The following is a 17,253-nucleotide window of genomic DNA, read 5'->3' as shown; positions in this document are numbered from 1 at the left end:
TGCTAAACCACTTTAGCACTATGTCTATATATGTCAACTATGAAAGACCAAGTAACCTTTTCGATCTATCTCTATAGTTTTTCATCTCGAGAATGTAAGTTGTTTCTCCCATGTCTTTCATGGTGAACATTGTGGATAACCAAAGTTTAACTGACTGTAAAACTGGTACATCGTTTCCTATAAGCAATATGTCATCAACATATAATATTAGGAATACGGCGACACTCCCACTAACATTTTAATACACACAAGGTTCGTCTAGATTTTGTGAGAAATCAAATTCTTTGATTGTCTCATCAAAATATATATTCCAACTCCTGGATACTTGCTTCAATCCATAAATGGACCGCTGAAACTTGCATACTTTATTCTTGTTAACGAATGTGAAACCTTCGGGTTGTATCATCATATACACATCCTCGAGCAGATTTCTATTAAGGAAAGTTATTTTCACATCCATTTACCATACTTATAATCATAATGAGCCGATATGGCCAGGAGTATCCAAATAGATTTAAACATGGCTATGGATTTAAGCATGGCTACATGTGAGAAGGTTTCGTCATAGTCAATGCCTTGTCTTTGATGATAGTATTTCGCCACCAACCTTGCCTTGTAGGTAGAGCCGTCAATTTGGGTTGGGTTCGTCGGGTTGGCCCACCCCGCCAAATAATTTAAATGGTTGGTTTGGAATTTTATCAACCCAAACCCGCGGCGGGCCGACTCGCCTAGGCCTACGACCCGCGCGGGTCGGCCCGCAATGGGCTTGGGTTGGCCTGCGGGTTAAGAAACACATGTAAATGAGGTTTTATGCCAATTTATTATTGATCCTGTCTGAGAAGCTAGACAAAACGGAGAGCCGGGAGAAAAAATCCACTGCTGATGAAGAATAATACCTGTGGAATACCGATCCAAGAAACCCAAAGCGGATCTAGGAGAATGAAGTCACAGGGTGCCCTCCTTGCGTGAAGATCTAGTGACGAGAGAGAAACCCGACTTAAGAAAACCAAGATCTGGAGCTTCCAAGGCTTCCTGCACACAAGAGACCAACCAACACTATCGTCAGTGACCTAAGACCGGGGTGGGAATCCCTGGCTAGGCCCTCCGACGCTCAAGTTAGTGATCTCTCTCAGTGTGGAAGAAGGAAGAGGAAGAAGATGAACAATAGTTGAAAACTAGAATTATGAATGTGAGAACCAATGTGAACTTACCTTGCCAACGGAGAGGATTCCCCTTTTTATACCACTTCATATAACCTCTGTAGTCATGAAGTAGACCCCGGTTTGTTAGAGTTTGTTATGAGATGATGTAAGCGGTGTACTTGCACAAAATAGCTTTTAAGGAATCTTTTTTGTACCCCAGATGTACCTTCTTTGTCGTTTAGCACCTGCAAGACAACCTGAAAGCATATTTCCCGCCAAAATATATAACATCTGTCATGGATTATTTTATTTGACATATTCATTTATGATCCTTCCTCATGCGGCTTCTATTTGTATCCTTGTTCTGTTAAAAATAATAATAAGTTGCATTTTATTCAACATGTTTCTAAGGTATTGATTGAATGACCTGTGTTAGCTCTCCACTTGAAAGAACATTCCCGACCGATATTAACCTATCTTTATTCTGAAGGTATGTCCCGGCCGATATTGGCCTACCTTTACTTTGAAGACATGTCCCGACCGATATTCGTCTATCTTCATCAGGAAGGTATGTCCCGGCCGATATTGGCCTACCTTTACTTTGAAGACATGTCCCGGTCGATATTAGCCTGTCTTCATCCGGAAGGTATGTCCCGACCGATATTGGCCTATCTTTACCTTGACGGTATGTCCCGGCCGATATTGGCCTATCTTTACCTTGACAGTATGTCCCGACCGATATTGGCCTATCTTTATCTCAACCAATATTGGCCTATCTTTATCTCGACCAATATTGACCTATCTTTATCTAGACCAATATTGGCCTATCTTTATCCCGATCAATATTGACCTATCTTTATCCCGACCAATATTGGTCTATCTTTATTTCGACCAATATTGGCCTATCTTTATCTCGACTAATATTGGCCTATCTTTATCCCGACCAATATTGGCCTATCTTTATCTCGACCAATATTGACCTATCTTTATCTCGACCAATATTGACATATCTTTATCCCGACCAATATTGACCTATCTTTATCCCGACAAATATTGGCCTATCTTTATCTCGACCAATATTGGCTTATCTTTATCCCGGCCAATATTGGCCTATCTTTATCCCAACCAATATTGGCCTATCTTTATCCCGACCAATATTGGCCTATCTTTATCTCGACCAATATTGGCCTATCTTTATCCCGACCAATATTGACCTATCTTTATCCCGACCAATATTGGCCTATCTTTATCTCGACCAATATTGGCCTACTCCCCTAGATTCTATTATCTCCTTTATTTTTTTCACCAGGGACCTACTAAACCTAACCCATATCACTAGCCTTCCCTCCAAGTCTAGTCGAAGGAGGTGTCAACCGACTGACTAGACATGAGTTTTTATTTTTTCTTATTCTTCTCCCATCTTTCTTTATTACACTTGGTAAACTGCGCACTTTTTCCAGAACTTCCTTGATTATGATTGGTTTTTCAACGGTAAGAAAATATTGGAGGCGCACGACGAGGCGTCACCCACCCTTACATGATTCATTTTATCTCACGACAAGGAGTCACAGTCGTCAAGCTGTTGTTGTAAGTGTTTTTAATTATATGTTATTAACTTCTTATCACTCCCTCTAACCGCATTATTATTTTGTTTAGTTCCTTGCCTCAAGTCTTCATTTAGACCAGCTGCTCATTGCTCTGGAAAGGGATAATAGTAAATTAAGGGCCCAAATAGAAGTTTTGAAAGCTATTCTTCCTCCTTCCCACAATGATCTCCCTCAATTACGAGAAAAAATAGCCTTACAGAATCAACAATTGGGAGTTCTGAAGAAAGAACTGTAGCATCGACACCAATTATTATAAAACAAAGAGCTTGAGAGGAAAACCTTGGAGTTACAAGTGGATCGATTAAACTCCAGCCTCCAGGTGGAAACTACTTTGAAGGACAAAGCTATTTCAGATGTTTCTCATAAAAACATTGTCTTAGAGAAAGTAGAGAGACTTCATAATATTTTTCTTTCTGAGCAGGTTCAAGATTTATCATCAAAAGAATTTGCTCTTCTACAAGAGCAAGAACAAAGAAAGGTTTAGGATGCAGAGATATCCTCACTCCAAAAAGAACTAGAACAACTTAAATTGGAAGGAGACATTTTCAGAGATGAAAATACTAAACTACAAGCCGAATATCAGAGTTATAAGGAGCATGAGGAAGACCGATGGGAGGACAAGCGTTTAGCCTATCTGAGGTCTTCGAAGTTTAATGATGAATATGTCCGCCGTATAATAGGGACTTTAAATCAATCCGTGACAGGGGGTATTCAACAATTAAGGGAAGGTGGTTATCTATCTTGAGAACTCTCCTCTCTATTCATAAACCATCGCAGACTTAATCAGGAATTGCCCGAAAACTTGACAAGCAATTTTGAGTAAGCATGATTATGTATATAAAAGACTTGTAATTAAATACTTGCATTTTTGTAAAAATTTGTACTTACCTACTTTCCTGACCTTTGTTATCTTGCTACTCTTCCTTTGAGATGTTCGTGAGAATAAGTACTATCTTGTTCAAGAATTCTTTCTTATTTCTCGAAGTTAAGCATTATTTTGATAAAACTCCTCCATTTGCGGTATCTTAATTGATCATATGATTTTGAACAATAAGACTTTCCATAAACTCCTTGAGCTTCAATCAGGCATGACTATATATATATATATATATATATATATATATATATATATATATATATATATATATATATATAAGATTCCATCCATATTCCAGAAGGGCGTATAATCCCGAGCAACTTTATGTGAAAAATTCCCTAGGATTTATGCACTCCGATGGGGAGTATAACCTCGAGCGATTTTAGATAAAGAACTCCATATGATTGTAACTTCTGATCGGGTACGTGATCCTGAGTAGTAATATATAAGTAAATCATACAAATCTCATAAGACTACGAATTCTGACCGGGAGTATAATTTTGAATGATTATACTTAAAGAACTCCATATGATTGTAACTTCTGATCAAGTGTTTGATCCGGGAGCATAATTTTGAATGATTATATATAAAGAACTCCATATGATTGCAACTTCTGATCAAGTGCTTGATCCTGAACAGTAATATATAAGGAAATCATAAGAATCTCATAAGACTATGAATTTTGACCGGGAGTATAATTTTGAATGATTATATATAAAGAACTTCATATGATTGCAACTTCTGATCAAGTGCTTGATCCTGAGCAGTAATATATAAGGAAATCATAAGAATCTCATAAGACTATGAATTCTGACCGGGAGTATAATTTTGAATGATTATATATAAAGAACTTCATATGATTGCAACTTCTGATCAAGTGCTTGATCCTGAGCAGTAATATATAAGGAAATCATAAGAATCTCATAAGACTATGAATTTTGACCGGGAGTATAATTTTGAAAGAATTCCCACTGAATTTTGAATCCTGGTCAGGAGTGTAATTCTGAGTGGCAAAGAAATCTAGATGCCTTTGAATTTCGGTCGGGCGTGTGATCCTGAGTGATTCGGGTCCACAAATTATTGTGTTGTATCAATCTCGCATGCTTTTACTCATAATAGTTTAAAGTCTCCGGTTCCTCCCATGAAGACCTGTCCAAGTTACTTCATGAGATTTCCCGATCGACTATGCTTTTATGATAGTTTAAAGTCTCCGGTTCCTCCCATGAAGACCCGTCCGAGTTACTTCATGAGATTTCCCGATCGACTATGCTTTTATGATAGTTTAAAGTCTCCGGTTCCTCCCATGAAGACCCGTCCGAGTTACTTCATGAGATTTCCCGATTGACTATGCTTTTATGATAGTTTAAAGTCTCCGGTTCCTCCCATGAAGACCCGTCCGAGTTATTTCATGAGATTTCCCGATCGACTAAGCTTTTATGATAGTTTAAAGTCCCCGGTTCCTCCCATGAAGACCCGTCCGAGTTACTTCATGAGATTTCTCGATCGACTAAGCTTTTATGAAAGTTTAAAGTCTCCGGTTCCTCCCATGAAGACCCGTCCGAGTTATTTCATGAGATTTCCCGATCGACTAAGCTTTTATGATAGTTTAAAGTCTCCGATTCCTCCCATGAAGACCCGTCCGAGTTACTTCATGAGATTTCCCAATCGACTAAGCTTTTATGAAAGTTTAAAGTCTCCGGTTCCTCCCATGAAGACCCGTCCGAGTTACTTCATGAGATTTCCCGATCGACTAAGCTTTTATGATAGTTTAAAGTCTCCGGTTCCTCCCATGAAGACCCGTCCGAGTTACTTAATGAGATTTCCATATCGACTAAGCTTTTATGATAGTTTAAAGTCTCCGGTTCCTCCCATGAAGACCCGTCCGAGTTACTTCATGAGATTTCTCGATCGACTAAGCTTTTATAAAAGTTTAAAGTCTCCGGTTCCTCCCATGAAGACCCGTCCGAGTTACTTCATGAGATTTCCCGATCGACTATTATTTGAGGGAAACTAAAATACTTGCACCAACCTTGTGATGTTTTTAATGTCTTTGAGAATCCTTAAGGAAGCCTGGTCGGTTTCTACTTAAAGCCCCCAATTGACAGATACTTGAGCGGACTTTGCTGCCTGGGATATTGCTGTTAATAATAGTTTCGCCTTTGATAACGATCCCTATTTACTTTCTTATTTTTCAAAACAAAATAGTCTTCTGTATGATGGTTGTTGGTCTTGTGATAAGTGCACCATCTTCTTGGTGCTTCTTGCTACATCTCCACATGTTGTATTGCTTGTGGACAATATTCTGGATGATGATGGGGTGGGTGCATTACTCTAGGTCCTCTTGGTGGAGGAACAGGAGCAGGAGTTTTCTCCTTAATAGGAGCAGGAGAAGAAGTGGTATCTTCTTTTCGGCGTGCAGCCTGAGCTTCTTCGACATTAATAAACTCAGTAGTACGTTCAATTAATAAGTCAAAATTGACAGGAGGATTTCTCACCAGATATTTAAAGAAATCATTATCATTTAAGGCTTGAGAAAAGGCACTTACCAATATCTCAATGGTAGCATTGGGCACATCGATGGCTACCTGATTGAATCTCTTAATATAGGCTCTAATAGACTCTTTAGATCCCTGTTTAATTGAAAATAAGCTCCAAGGAGTTTTATGATACCTCTTGTTGTTGGAAAATGATGCAAGAAAACCTTCTTGAAATATTTAAACCTTCGGATAGAATTCCCCGACAAACTTTTAAACCAGCGTTGAGCTGCTCCTCCGAGTGTTGTAAGGAACATCCGACACTTTAATCCATCAGAAAATTGTTACAATAATACTACATTCTCAAATTTTAATAGATAATCTTCTGGATCTGTGGTTCCAGAGTATTCACCGATCTGAAGATTTTGATATCTCTTAGGAAGTGGATTGTCTAGTACACTTTGAGAGAACGGAGAAATAACTCTCTCTGGTGAGCTATCACTAGCCACCATCATTTTAGCTCTGCGCTTTTCTTTGTCTGGCGCCTCGCCAGAAGATTCTTGGAATACATGCCTTCGTCCTCCCTGCCCCAAAGGAGTTCGAAGGAAAGCTCGAGGATGCCGCGTCGGAGAAACTACAGCTGGAGGAAAATATGCATGTTCCTCTTCTTCCGGCTCTTTTCCTTTTCAATGCTTAGTAGTTTAAATAGCTGGATTATGAGTTGTTGGCAGAGTAGCTCCAGTATGAGCTTGAAGTTCTTGTTGTTGTTGTTGCAAGGCTTTCTGGACATGAGAATTAATGAGGAAATCCAGATCTTCATGACTAATGGTAAGTAGATTTGATTTTCCAGCCTCTTCCATCTTGTAGTCTCAGATTCAGGTGAAGTTCCCACAGACGGCGCCAAATTTGATCCTGTCTGAGAAGCTAGACAAAACGGAGAGCCAGGAGAAAAAATCCACTGCTGATGAAGAATAATACCTGTGGAATACCGATCCAAGAAACCCAAAGCGGATCTAGGAGAATGAAGTCACAGGGTGCCCTCCTTGCGTGAAGATCTAGTGACGAGAGAGAAACCCGACTTAAGAAAACCAAGATCTGGAGCTTCCAAGGCCTCCTGCGCACAAGAGACCAACCAACACTATCGTCAGTGACCTAAGACCGGGGTGGGAATCCCTGGCTAGGCCCTCCGAAGCTCAAGTTAATGATCTCTCTCAGTGTGGAAGAAGGAAGAGGAAGAAGATGAACAGTAGTTGAAAACTAGAATTATGAATGTGAGCACCAATGTGAACTTACCTTGCCAACGGAGAGGATTCCCCTTTTTATACCACTTCATATAACCTCCGTAGTCATGAAGTGGACCCCGGTTTGTTAGAGTTTGTTATGAGATGATGTAAGCGGTGTACTTGCACAAAATAGCTTTTAAGGAATCTTTTTTGTACCCCAGATGTACCTTCTTTGTCGTTTAGCACCTGCAAGACAACCTGAAAGCATATTTCCCGCCAAAATATATAACATCTGTCATGGATTATTTTATTTGACATATTCATTTATGATCCTTCCTCATGCGGCTTCTATTTGTATCCTTGTTCTGTTAAAAATAATAATAAGCTGCATTTTATTCAACATGTTTCTAAGGTATTGATTGAATGACCTGTGTTAGCTCTCCACTTGAAAGAACATTCCCGACCGATATTAACCTATCTTTATTCTGAAGGTATGTCCCGGCCGATATTGGCCTACCTTTACTTTGAAGACATGTCCCGACCGATATTCGTCTATCTTCATCAGGAAGGTATGTCCCGGCCGATATTGGCCTACCTTTACTTTGAAGACATGTCCCGGTCGATATTAGCCTGTCTTCATCCGGAAGGTATGTCCCGACCGATATTGGCCTATCTTTACCTTGACGGTATGTCCCGGCCGATATTGCCCTATCTTTACCTTGACGGTATGTCCCGACCGATATTGGCCTATCTTTATCCCGACCAATATTGGTCTATCTTTATCTCGACCAATATTGACCTATCTTTATCTCGACCAATATTGGCCTATCTTTATCCCGACCAATATTGACCTATCTTTATCCCGACCAATATTGGCCTATCTTTATTTCGACCAATATTGGCCTATCTTTATCTCGACTAATATTGGCCTATCTTTATCCCGACCAATATTGGCCTATCTTTATCTCGACCAATATTGACATATCTTTATCTCGACCAATATTGGTCTATCTTTATCCCGACCAATATTGACCTATCTTTATTCCGACCAATATTGGCCTATCTTTATTTCGACCAATATTGACCTATCTTTATCTCTACTAATATTGGCCTATCTTTATCCCGGCCAATATTGGCCTATCTTTATCCCGACCAATATTGGTCTATCTTTATCCCGACCAATATTGGTCTATCTTTATCTCGACCAATATTGGCCTATCTTTATCTCGACCAATATTGACCTATCTTTATCCCGACCAATATTGGCCTATCTTTATCTCAACCAATATTGGCCTACTCCCCTAGATTCTATTATCTCCTTTATTTTTTTCACCAGGGACCTACTAAACCTAACTCATATCAATTATCTTTCTTTGTTATCATTTTGAAATAAAAATAATATTTTTTATTCAACAAAATTACTCATTTATGTCAATTTATATTTAAAATACATGTTTATGGATACATTTGATTGATGAAACCTTTTCGAAGTAAAACTTTGAAGATATGAAACATTTTTTAAATTTTTTAAAAAAAAATTGATGAGCCTGCGGGTTGGCCCGCCAAACCCGCAACCCACCTTAGATTGGGTTGGGTTAAAAATTTCCCAACCTGCCAAGTTGACGGGTTGGCCCACCCCGCCCTGCCAAATGGTTGGCCCGCCACAAGCCAACCCGCCCCACCACAGGTTGACCCGTCTGACAGCTCTACTTGTAGGCAATTACATTACCATCCATGTCGGTTTTCTTCTTGAAAATCCACTTGCACCCTATATGCGTAATACCTTCAGGTGGGTCCACTAAATTCTAAACTTGATTTTCATACATGGAATGCATTTCCGATTTCATGGCTGTAAGCTACTTGTTCTTTTCTGAACTATTTAGAGCATCTTTGTAATTAGTAGGTTCCTCATTCTCAATGAATAACACATCATTCGATTCTCTTACAAGAGATCTATATCTCTCAGGAATATTATGTGTCCTACCTAATCTATAAGAAGATTGTATCATAATTATTTGTGGTTCTTGACTAGGCATCTCGTTAATGTTTATTGGAATCTCTTGAACTTCATCAAGTTCAACCATACTCCCACTTGCTTCCTGTAAAAGAAATTCTTTCTCTAGGAAGGTAGCATGTATTGAAATAAACACCTTTTGTTCCAAGGGGTGATAGAATTGGTAACCCTTAGTTTCTTTAGGGTATCCAATAAATAAACACTTATCAGACTTAGCATCCAACTTGTCTGATATAGTCCTCTTCACATAAGCAGGACATCCCCATATCTTCAAATAAGATATGAGGGGGTTCTTACTAGTCCATACCTCATATGGAGTAGTTGAGATTACCTTCGTCGAGACTCTGTTTAGCAAGTAAACAGTTGTCATGAGTACATAACCCCAACAAATTTTGGAAAGATTTGCACGATCCATCATTGACCAAACCATATCCAACAAAATTCGGTAATGCCTTTCCGATGCACCATTATTTTTGTGGCGTATATGACGAAGTCCATTGAGACAATATACCATTATCCCTTAGAAAATCTTGAAACTCTTGGCTTAAATACTCACCACCTCGATTGGATAGAAGTATCTTAATATTTTTTTTACCAAGTTGTTTCTCTATTTTATTTATGAATTCTCTAAACTTTTCAAATGCTTCAGACTTGTGTTTCATTAGATATGCATACCTATAATGAGAGTGATCATCAATGAAAGTAATGAAGTAGCTATAATCTCATAGTGTATGAGTTGACATTGGTCCACATACATCGGTATATATGAGCACAAGCAACTCATCAACTTGTTTACCCTTTCTAGAAAAAGGCAACTTTGTCATCTTGCCTTTTAAACATAAATCGCATGTATCAAATGTATCTAATTCAAATGATTTGAGAACTGCAATCTTTTGCAATTCGGGCATGCATTTCTTATTTTGAGGGCCAAGGTGACAATGCTACGAGTAAGAAGTTAATTGATTATCTAATCGGGCGTGTTTATTACTCGTATCGATATTGAATGTGTCACTAGATGTATCTAACGCGTAGATGTCATTACATAAAGTTCCAGTGCCATAAAGAACAACATTCAATGTTACATAACAACAATTATTACTAAAAGTCAAATGGAAATCTTTTCTATTTAAGAAAGAAATAGAAACAATGTTCTTTGTTAATGCGGAAACAAAATAACAATTATCTAGTTCTAAGACAAGTTCACTAAGAAGCTGTAACAAGTATGTTCTGATCGCGACTACAGCAACCTTTGCTCCATTCCCAACTCGCAGACTTGTTTCTCTCTTGACGAGTCTTCTGCTATTCCTTAGCCCCTGTATGTCATTACATATATGTGAGCCACACCTAGTATCCAATATCTAAGTGTCTGAGGAAATAACATGATAATCAATAATGAAAATACCTAAAGAGGATGGGGCATCAGATGTCTTATTCTTCTTCATGGACTTAAGATAGATCTTGCAGTTTCTTCGCTAGTGTCCCATTTTGCCACAATTATGGCATGGACCCTTTTGTGCTGGTTTTACTATCTTGGCACTTTTGCTCTTCCCTTTAGCTTGATGTTTTGGTTTTCTCTTAGAACATTTCTTGGAGGAGTCTACTAACATCATAGTTTTCTGTAGTTCAGGAGTCATAGCAGCTAGCATGATATAACTTGCAAGTACAGAATCATCCTTATATTTATGAAGGGCCAACAATTAGTCCGCAGTTACATCGACATCAAGAGTTATGGGAAGAGACTGATCAAGGACATAAGCTAGTTTCTCATCTTTGAGAACAATTCTCAAATTCCGAAACTAGTTCAAGAAGTTTGGCCCAGTCAGTTTATTCGAGTCCAAAATTGAACGTAGATTAACAGAAGCCATAATTAAATGATTAACCTATAAATACAAAAATGAGAATGTATTAGAAACATGATATTATATATGTAAACAATTTACATAAAAACTCACTTATTTATCAAATTCAAATATCCTTTTTTTTTAATTCGGGAGATGGTAGGTTTTCTCTAAATGGATTGATATCTACTATAGATAAGAATAACTTTGACTTTGGCAAACAAGTCATTCTTAGCTATAGCAGTAGGTAACAAGTTTACTGATTGCATATTATTTATATGCAACTATCACATTATGCTAGCAACTGATTGATCTTCGCATAAACATCGGGTTGTTAACACATTAACAAGTATACATCAAATGCATATCACCCAACTTCACCTCTATTCACATTGATCATGACTTTAGCACAACAAATCAAACTTTAAGTTTAAAATTAATCCGTTAATCATGAGATTGTATCTCTATGGTTTGAACATATTTAATTTCAAGTTTAAGCTTGACTTTGGCCAATAACTCAAATAAGAACTTAAACTCTGGTTCTTACCATATTAACGTAATGTGTAGATTTAATATTGAGTAAGGGATTTAGTCCATCTACATCATGCAAATATTCTATCTACATGACATTACACGCATGACATAAATGATGACATGGCAGGTCGCACGCATGGCATAAATGATAACATAACGCATCGCACGCATGACATAGCATGATACATCACACATATGGTAATATCTACTCACAACACATGCATGCCAAAATCTAATTATGTCATAATTAATGCATCTACATGACATACAATATGGTATGAACATGACATAAATTTATATATGTTATAATTTTATTTTAAAAATAAAAATAAGTTATAAATCTGATTTTAATAAATCAATATTTATCTAATCAAATAATTAATTTCTAAATTTAATTAACATATTTCATCTAAAATATTTTTATTAATAAAAAATCTTTAATTATTTTAAAAATAAATTTCCAAATTAATTTCCTAATAATTTAGAAAATAAATAATTAATATTTTTTAATTTATTACAGAATAATTTAAATCTAAATTTTTTTATGATTTTTCAAATCTTTCTAAATTTGATATTTCCTAACCATTTAGGAAACTTTCCAAAAAAAAAAAAAAAAGAATATTTTAATAAATCTGAAATTTAAAAAAAAATATTAATTCTATAATTTAATTTAAAATATCTCAAATCTAGATTTTTTAATAAATTTTCAAATCTTTCTAAATTTGTATTTCCTAATAATTTAGGAAATTTTCTAAAAATAAAATATTTTAATAAATCTGAAAATTCCATAAAAGATTAATTCTATAATTTAATTTAGAATATCTCAAATCTTTATTTTTAATGATTTTTCAAATCTTTCCAAATTTGGTATTTCTTAATAATTTAGAAAATTTTCTAAAAATAGAATATTTTAATAAATTCAAAAATTCTAGAAATGATCATTTCAAAATTAAAAGAATATTTCTAAATTTAATTTTCTAAAATTATATCAGAAACTTTCTAAACATAAAATTTCCTAATAATTTAGTAAACTTTCAAAAATAGAAAAAGTCTTAATAATTCTAGAAAAATTCTAAAATTAATTACAACACTGATTACGAACCGTAAAATAATTATACGATCATGTCGAAGCACGATCAGTCTCTGATACGGTTGTTGGGATATGTCCGATGCAGGTGCGTGCTAGAACACGTTTCGCAAATATACGCAGTGGAAAATAAAACAATAATAATTCCTAATTATTACATCACACACATCACAAGTATACAAGGATACAATATATCAAACATGATCGTATAATTAAAATTTTTACAAAAAGTAAATTTGCACTAAATATACCTTACGGATGACCTGTAACAAAAAGGGCATCAACCGTAGCGACGTTGTCAAACCTCGCCTCTATTCATATCCACACCGAGTTCCTCAAGATAACTCCTTGAGTACAAGCCTCTCCTTCAGAAGTTATTAGCCATGATCGAAGAAGAGGGATCAAGAGGAAGGAGAAGAGAAGCACACAATGGAGAGTTTTTCTCCCTTGCGGTGGTCATGGCAACAAGAGGGAGAGCCCTCTTATTGGTGGCAGGAGAGAGAGGAGAGGGAGAGGAGGATTGGGTTTTCAAAAGTCAATCAACCAAATAATGAAACTTGTATCTAATTCTCTCGTAATTACATCTATATATAATCCTCTTTAATGAGTTGGATTAGAAAGCTCAAATTCAATCCATTATCTCTTAACCAAAACTTAGCTCATTAACCCTTTAGTTTGGTTCATGATTAATTCATGATTAAACCAAATATGGTTCAACTCTACCATAAGAGATATAGCTCATCTGCGCTTCTATTTGTTAGAATTTGAGGGATGCCCTAAGGCAATCATCTTATGATTTTTTCTATTTATTTGATAAGTATAGATTCACTATTTGAGTACATATTATATGTTTGATTGTCTTAAATTCATTTACTGAATGCCCGTAATATAAGTCATAGCATGAGATAATTTGTGATTGAATCGCAACTAGTGATTATCTCTACATATGCAATTATAAATATATTAAAAATTTTCTAGTCGTCGAATTGATGTATTCGGATACCATCAATTCTATAAGACTAGCATGAGTTATACTCTTTGGTTCGGCCAAGCAGCTGTTTTCTCACTAGCTGGAGACATTGGGATATCGAGAGTTAAACGTGAATGCTAGTTATGGTAACTAGTTCACTGGAGTGGCTCACTATAAGACTTCATATGGTTCTCTACATATATATAGATATGTCTGTGAAGTTCTTACTACAGTACGAGTACAAGTTTCCTTTGACTTGAGGTATACAAGTCATCTTGGTCATAGAGACTTATACTTTGACATCTTAAGCAAGCATCTCATTGAGGTATGGACCTAGGATAATTGGGTATAAGTTAAAATGTCTAAAGGTATTTGGATAGTACACAGAGGATTCACCGCTCCTTGCAAGGAGACATATATCCTATGGTCACTCGTTAGGATTATTACTCAAAGTGTTTGGCCAAAACATCACATGTTAAGAGTGCGAGACTCTTGTACACATGTATGAGTAATTTGAATCTGCAGAATAAGGAAGTATTACTTGGGCTAGGTGTGACGTAGTCAGCCTAGCGGAGACAAGACACATAGACCATGTCTTGAACCAAGTGGGTATAAGATGAGTGAAAGGAACGAGGCACGACTCACTATAACTACTGAAGGATTTAGAATTAATTCTAAGATCAACTATAATTTTTCGACTAATTAGGGATCATGATGTACTACTAGGTGCCACTCATGATCGTTCTATAATTAAGTAGTTAATTATGGATGATCAAGATAAACCAGGAACTTATTGGGTCACACACACTAACGAGTCCCTAAAAGATTTAAAATAAGTTAAAGAATAGGATTCTTAGATCAAGATATACATATTTGGTTGGACCATACATAAGACAAATATAGAAATATTTGTCGCAATGGAAGCGCGGATGAGCCACATCTATTATGGAAGTGTCAGAACATATTTGGTTTAATCATGAATTAGTCATGAATCAACTTGGTTTAGTTATGAACCAAACCAAGGGATTAATGGGCTAATTTTTTATTAAGGGATAATGGGTTGGATTTGGGATTTCTAATTCAACTCATTAATGAGGGCTATATATTGATATGATTGAGAGAAAATTAGACACATGAGATCACTAATTGGTTTGTAAGATTTTTTGAAAACCTTAACCCAATTTCTCTTCTCCTCTCCCTCTTGTTGTCATGACCACCACAAGAAATCTCTTCCTTGTGTGTTTCTCTTCCTCTTCCTCTTGATTCCTCTTCTTTGCTCGTGGCTAGTAACTTCTGAATGAGAGGCTTGTACTCAAGGAGTTGTCTTGAGGAGCTCGACGTGGATATGAATAGAGGAGAGGTTCGACAACGTCTCTACGATTGATGCCCTTCTCATTACAGGTCATCCGTAAGGTACATCTAGCGTAAATTTACTTTTCATAAAAAATTAATTATGCGATCATGTTTGACATGTTATATCCTTGTATGCGTGTGGTGAGTGTGATATAATAATTTAGGAATTATTATTATTTTATTTTCCGCTGTGCATGTTTACGAAACGTGTAGTGGGTAGAATCCATGATGATTACCGTGATCGTTCCACTACTATATTCAAGATACTTTGAGACAAATATTTTTTTACCGTCTTATTTGAATGTCTTATATAGTTATATTTTTAACCGTCTTTATTAGGTGTCTTATTTAGTTAAATTTGACATAAAATCTTAAATATTGTCTTAAATTTAATGTCTCCATTTAAAATTTTAAGACATCTATTATTATTGTCTTAATTACTTAGTATTTGAAATGAATTTTGTCATTGTCTTAAAATTTTTGTCTCAAAAGCCTCGTTTCCTTGTAGTGTGTGGTAGTTAAAGTCCAGAAGGAGTCAACTTAAGCGGTCTAGCCTTGAGCTAGCCCATAAAGACTAATCAGAAGGATTAACCTAACCCCTCAAAAAGATAGAAAGGGTAAGGGGATAATCCCTTGAGCTAGCTCTGGTTTGACATTCAAGGAAGTCCACTGTAATAGCCATGGGAGGTCACATCTCCAAGTGGGAGGTCACATCTCCAAGTCTTCCGACGAGCTAAGGAAATGTTTCCTTGTACGTCTCTGAGTGGATGCTTTTCAAAGGTTGACCCTTGGGTCTGATGGACCATACCTCTCTTCTCATATCTGAATGAACTTCTTAGCTGAGTAGATGGCAACCACCAGATAGATTGAGTCATCAAAAGTCATCTAAATCGTATTGGTACTCAGTCCCCCTTATCCGATCAGACCTGATTGTGAGTGAGGACGATCGGATATAGGGGTTAAGGTCGTTGTAGGAGCATCACTAGAGCCCAGCAAGGCCTAAAAGCCTCGAAAGGCCCACCGTTATGGGATTACAGCTCGTCAGCCCACGCGGCCCATCAACCCGATATCTCTTTTAATGTCACGCATAATGGCTATCAGAGAATCATTGGAATATTCCCTGTGTAACTAGTACTATCGACGCTTCCACCATCTCTGTGCAAAAAATGGTTGGTATAATTTAGACAAGATGACAATGTGCAAATATGGCTTGGCCTTAAAATAGTAGTACAATTCATTATGCGTGCTAAGAAAAATAACACTATATAAGGGGTTCATTCCTCACATGCAAGGGAGACCTCCTGTTCAAGGTCTTCTTGCGGTCAGTGTGTACGTCATCTCATCAGCTGTCCATTTTCACGGACCGCAGACATGAACAATTAATATTATTGTTGAATGAATATGATAGACTTAAGTTTAATAATGAATTATGCTAAAATTATACTAAGTTATCGAAAGACTCACTATATATTATTTTTATTGTGAAATTAAGATCTGAGAGTACTCAAGAGGCTCTAGCTATTGGTATATTATTTCTAGTATAATATTTCTATTAGTTTTGATACCTTAGACTTATTATATTCTATCTAAATCAAGAGTAATTTTTCATCAGTTACTAGGATAAATCAATTAGGAAATACAGATGAATTCTAACGGACGCCTGAACATCACAAATAATTCGAACTCTTAATATACGATATTCGAATTCTTAATATACGATAGATGAGATTCAAATTCGCATTACCTAGGGGTCATTTCACCGGTTATCATTGCATCATAGCCTCAAAGACAATAATATCATATCCTTGAGACTTTACTTGAGTGTTCTCCTATCCTCAAATATTGATTCCACCACGTATTCAATCCGTTATGAGGCTTTAAATTATCTTTTTTTAAAATAGAGAAATAGTATTTTTAAAACCCACTACTATGTAATCCATCTTTAAATTTTTTATATATATTTCAATGACTTAGGTGTGTCAACTAAATGCGTGTCTAGAGGGAGAAGTATTTTACAAGGAAAATTTTGTGTGATTTAATAAATATTAAAGTGTGGTATATATATGATTCTTCTACTTTGTTCAGCTAATTAATGATTTTTGTTGCTTCACTATTCCTCGCGAGCTAACCTAAC

The sequence above is a fragment of the Zingiber officinale genome, chromosome 7A, assembly GCF_018446385.1.
Source record: "Zingiber officinale cultivar Zhangliang chromosome 7A, Zo_v1.1, whole genome shotgun sequence".
NCBI lineage: Eukaryota > Viridiplantae > Streptophyta > Magnoliopsida > Zingiberales > Zingiberaceae > Zingiber > Zingiber officinale.
The sequence above is the reverse complement of the archived record's forward strand: the minus strand, read 5'-3'. Positions refer to the sequence as shown.